The sequence below is a fragment of the Meleagris gallopavo genome, chromosome 5 (assembly GCF_000146605.3).
Source record: "Meleagris gallopavo isolate NT-WF06-2002-E0010 breed Aviagen turkey brand Nicholas breeding stock chromosome 5, Turkey_5.1, whole genome shotgun sequence".
NCBI lineage: Eukaryota > Metazoa > Chordata > Aves > Galliformes > Phasianidae > Meleagris > Meleagris gallopavo.
Genome location: NC_015015.2, coordinates 53,980,194 through 53,986,126, shown reverse-complemented (window position 1 = coordinate 53,986,126; position 5,933 = coordinate 53,980,194).

The following is a 5,933-nucleotide window of genomic DNA, read 5'->3' as shown; positions in this document are numbered from 1 at the left end:
GCACAGCGCATGAAGTACTCTCAGACACTAACATTTAAACATGATAATTTCTGGCCTTGGAGGCTATGCTGGTACCCCAACCTTTCAAAAGTTGCAAGGTTTTGAAATAATAAAGTGTAGATTCTTTTTTTGCTGCTCTGAACCTGCAGGTTACAGCTGAGTTACATGTTGAAGCTTTCCCATGCAGCTGTGGCAGCTAACATCTATCTTTTAAACGCAATCACTTGTGTTGGCCTAACCACCTTAAAAATGGGGGCTCTAAGAACAAATATCTTCCACTCAAAATTTAAGATAAAGTTATGAGTGAATGTGGGAATATCAGGTAAAACTACTGATTTGTCCCTGGAGGTATACAGATATGGCACTGGGGGGACTTTGCTCAGTGGGCAAAATTGGTGGTAGGTGGACATTTGGACAAGATGATCTTAGAGATCTTCTACAACATTAATGATTCTGTGATTCCATTCTATGATTCTGTGTTTATTTCCACACAAACTGAGCTCAAAGATATAAATAATCAGCAGGACAACATCACTCTTTAGTTATCTACAGAATTCAAATGCACAGTGCTGTGGTTTTCCTCTGGAGATAACCAGCTTGTTAAGAGATGGCCCCTTCTTCCCTGCATATTTATGGCTGCTGTCACCTTGCCAGGCTATTACTGGAGACCTTCTTCATTCATGCTCAGTATTGATTTATGGCTCAGCAAGGGACAATCAGCAAAGGTAGTGGCATCCTTCACCTCTGGGTCAGTAAGAAACTGCTCTGGAAATTGCCAGGTGCTACCCTGTATTAAGTGACTTGCTGTTAACTCTGTATGTCACTGTTGCTACCTTGTAGGCTGTAGCAAACTTCTGGTAATGCTCTTCTGCAGGTTGAATATACTAAGTAGAATCATAGAATCACTGATGCTGGAAAAGACCATGAAGATCATCCAGCCCAACCATCAACACATCCCCACTGTGCCCACTTACCATGTCCCTCAGTACCACACATACCTTCTTCTTGAACACCTCCAGGGACAGTGACTTCATCACCTCCTTGGGCAATACTGTGCCAATACTTCACCTTTCAAAGAAGAAATTTTTCCCAAGTACCTCAGTTATCTCCTAGAATCAGCAGACCCACGTCTTTATTCCACTTCAGGCAGAAAAACAGTATCTGGGTGAGCTTAGTGCTCCTTGGACTAGTAGAACTCCAAGCTATAGACTTGGACTTCTAGAAGACCTATGGTGTCTGGCTTAATAAAAAGCCACCTGTGTTTTATGATTGCTAATTGCAAAATAAGGCCTCATTAGAAAGAAAGGAAAGGCCTTCTTTTTCTGGAAATCCTTTGTAGTCTTAGGGCAGGAATCAGGCTTCACTGAACTTAATGGTTCCAGAGAGAAGGCAGTTTGATACTTGGCCAGCAGTTGAAATTCAGGCACCTCTGGGCCAAGTAAACAAATTGATTTCTATAATGCCAAAGTCCTGGGGGCAAGTTTTCAATTTTTTCAGTGAATTTAACTCATGAACTGGAAATTATACTTGAGGAAAAGCTAGAAATTAATTTCTTTTCAAGCGATTATGCACTCGTAGGTATTATTTTAGCTGTTCTTTCTGTCTGTTTGGTATTAGTTCAGTCAGACTTTATCTGCAGATGTTGCTTTCAAACTCCTAATAAAGACTGGGGGGGCTAAACGCGCACATAAAAAGCACAAGCGTGAGCAAAGGAGAGGTCATAAACTAGGGTGGTTTTACAACTGCAGCGGGGCATTTAAACTACAAGGTACTTTGATTTCTAGCCCTAGACTTCTAGGAACTTATCGCTGCCTTGTGTTGGAAATAAATTCAGCTCTTGTGTTGATCACTGAATGGGGAAAGTCAGACCCCTGACCAGCCCTTTGGTAAGAGTTGTCAGACAAAGCAGCACCAGCTTGCAAAAGCTACCAGGTCTGAATAAGCAGAATAAGAATAGTGTTGGAGAATCATTATTTTCCTACATCAGCATTAAGCATCTTAATTAAGCACTAGCCTAAACATATTTCAGCCTTCCCAGTGTCCAGCCCCAGTGACCATACAAAGAGCGAGGATATCCCCCTTCCCAGCCTTCATTTAACAAAAACAAATTCCTCCAGCCTCCTTTCCTGCGATGGGCCCTAATTCCTTTGGATACCCACTAGCACTTCTCTGCCCCACTACAGCCATCCTCTGTTTGGCCCTTTATTAGGACATTTAGGTTTTTCTCATCAGTTTCCAACCACTGACCTTCTAGCCTACAAGAGAATTGTCTATTCTCAACCAACGGCATGTTCTTGCACTTCTGATGCAAAATATCATCCATTTTTTATTGGGCTTCAAGACTACTGAGTTCTTTCCACATGGAATCCCATTTGTCCCCTCTGATACTTCATTACTTTTAATCTTTACCAATACTCATTAGCATCCTTTGCATCTAGGGTATTTTATTTATTTTTCAGTCATTTCACTCAAAATATTGCTCATATTTGGGAAACTTCACTGCTGATCTCTAGCAGTATAAGTTGCCATCTGCTCCAGAAAAACTCCTTAAAATCTTCTATTAATCACCATTTAATGTGGTTTGCTTGTAATTTCTTGCATGGCACCGTATCAGAGACTCCAGGTACATGACTGTAGTACTTTGTTTATTTCTGTACAATTAACAAACGTACAGTTTGTTAGAAGAGTGGTGCGGTTAGGATGGTGGTTAACAGTTAGAAGGATAATCACGGTGGAAAGAGACAATCAAAAATGAAATGCTCACCTGTGTCCTAAGCTCACAGTAGAAAACTCCAAAAGGAGAGATCTCCAACCAGAGATCCTTCCCCAGGGGCAGTCAACCCTTAAATGGGGTCTAAGAGAGGTGCAGCCAGGCTCCACTCCTTCTGGTCGCACAGCTGAATTGCCTTCACTTGTGCTCTCAGGGCTGACCCAGTCCTTTCCCCAGGTGCTCAATCAGTGGTTCAGGCTGTGACTCAACAGTTCCCATACAATTTCTTTCGCAAAACGTGGGTTACAACAGCTCAGCTCAACCTGCACAACAGAGTCCACAGCATTTCACTGTAGAGAAAGGAAGATTTACTCAAGTCTCTTGTGACTGGAGAGCTGTGGGAGTACCTCTGGCTAAATGGCAGTAGACACAATATTTTCTTTTAATTTGCATTATTGATACAGTATGTGAGTCACAGACTTGTGATTGCTGTTCCAAAGTGGGCGAAGTAAAACACTTGAGACTACGGGAGAATCTTGGTTAAATCCTGATGTCAGAATTTAAATTTGAACATATTTCTGAAAGCGTTCAGAAGTGACACTACAACCATCAGGATTTTGTACTCCTTATGTTTTTAAGCTGGAATGAAAACCTAAAGTGCAATTTTTGGTAGTTTTGATTTCCTCAGTTCATCACAGATCTGTATTTCAACTGGAAAAGCTAATAAAGCTGTGGATGTTCCTTCCCCAACAAGCATCAGTGGAATTAGGAGGAATGAAAGTGGGCCTCATGTCTAATTTGGCAAGCGAAGAGTATTTTGTATGAAGACATCTGCTGTTCAAGTCATCCCACTGCCTGGATGTTTCTCTTCATTTTCCTTTTCCACTTCCTTTTCCTATTTCTTTCCCTTCCCTTTTCCCCTCCCTTCCCCTTCCCCTTTATCAGTAAAAATCACATCTATTAAACATAAACATTTTCGGATTGTTATGGGCTACTTTACATCACTTTGGCTAAATTACAGGGCTGTAAAAAGAATAAAAACATAACTAATCTTTTCTTTACAGCTGCCTCATAAAGGAAAATATGTGCAAAATGGCCTTGCAGTGAACAACGATTAGCTTCACTGGTCTGAATTATTTCACAGCTTAAACAAAGAGAGCCACGAGGCTGCATAAATTGCAGCCTTGAGGGTGAATCACTTTGGTATTCAGTGAACACAAGAAATGAGTCTGAGCTGCTCGTTCAACTGCAGACAGGAGGGTAAAGCAATAAAAGTATGTTAGGCACACTTCATCTTTTGGCTCTTGTGGACAGACTCCTCCTGCAGTTCTTTTCTGTCCTCTTATTTTCATGGTCTCTTCTGCATCCCCAAGCGTGTGGGCTGAGGCAGAGCAGATATGAAAGGGATAATGAGGTGATGGGAACTCAGAAATGAGCAGATCTCAATCAGTAGGGGCTTGCCCGAGTGTTGTAAGGTCTGCCTGCCCACAAAGCCTCCGTATCTTTCCCCTGTCCTGGTGCAGGGCAGGGTTTTGCCCCTCTCTCCTGTAAAGGTGCTGAGCAGCAAGAAAGCCCAGCAGAAAGAGGCTGCTCCCCTATTTTGTGAGGCATTGCAGCTATTGACTCTTATCAGCAAACATCTCTCCCTCACCCAAATGCCATATGTCCCACAGTAGCAGCCGGTCTCACCAGCTTCCTCCATGCCAGCAGCCTCGCTCCAATCATTCCCTTCTTCCCAGGAAGCTCATATGCACAATTATTGATGAAGCAGCCTTTAATTCTCTGCCTGAGAAAAGACAATATTAAGATCTGGGAAGAGAAACAGAGCACTTGCTGTTTGCAAAGCTGCACTGGGTAAACACAGGAGCTTGCCACGCATTTCCCTGTGCCCATATGGAGAAGGAAAAGCTTACAGGCTAAGAGCCGACCTGCCTGTGACCCAGCAGGATGGGGATGGGAGCCAGCCGCCATCTGAACGTGTGCAGGGAGATGGCAAAGGCTGTGGGGAAAAAGACAGCCTCTCTTTATCTGGATTAGCTGCTCACAGAATATTGTATCTTTCTTCTCTCCTCCAAATTGCAGGGCTTTCCTGACACTAATGTGTTTAGGATCTTACTCCGACTAGATTAATATTAAAGAGCAGAGGAAGCGTAAAAGAGATCAGCAGCAGCTCAGAGGTAAATACATAGGCTAGAGGAAGAGTAAAATACTGCTGTACACTGAGAGGCAGGGGTGGTGCTGCATGGAGCCAGGAGTTGGACCTGATCATCCCTATGGTCCCCTTCTAACTTGGGATATTCCATGATTCTAAAGGCAAGAGCATTCCCGTTCTGCGTGAAACCACCAATGGAGAATTCATTTCAAGGCACCCAGCCAGGTATTCAGGTGACGTAAAGCATCAGCAGAGCACTTCTTCAGCTATTGAACACCTTCTTCATAGGCAGTAACTTAGGAGAAAAAGTTGATGGAAGATACAGGTGAAATCTTCACGAGCCTTCACTCCCAACGTGCACAGGGCCTCTGCCACAGCAAGCTGTGCAGCAGGACCATGCAGCAGGGGTTTGCTAACAAGGATTATAGAAGCGTCAGGCATGATGGCTTTCTGCATACTTGCATCTTCAAGGCTATGGTGGGAAGTCCTGCTGTGATCCCAGCAAGGTGACAGTGGCTGTGGGCAGCTCCAGCATGGAACACGTGAAATCCAGTGTCCTCTAAATTGTTTCTACCCACAACATGAACCCATCCCATCTTGTTCACATGCAGACTGATACTGACACATATATTGGAAGCTGGGGGGCTTCGAGGAAGCTTGGGTGCTGGTTTGGAAAGGCCCAGTGACGAGGGGAAAGTAAAGAAGTGTGGGTGGGAGACGTGGCTTGCAGGGGTACAGTTGGAGTGATAGGGCCTGGAGAGGGAAGGGACAAAAATGGGGGTGTTGGGCTTTCTTGATTTAGACTCTTAAGAATATTTGGTGTCCGCTAGAAGGTTTTCTTTTTATCTTATTTCCAAATTTAAATCCCGCTTAGAGTTCAATACTAAAGAAGTTAGCCTTGTGTGTGACTACGCATTTGGTGCTTGGAGAGAACATGGTGATTGGACCAGTGGGATGGGACAGTAAATGAGGTCAATTGTCAATATTACTCTCCTGAGAAATACAGGACTGGCCATTTAATGCACTTGTAGGAAAGCCTAAGAGGCAGCTAAAGCTGGGGTAGGTGTTGAA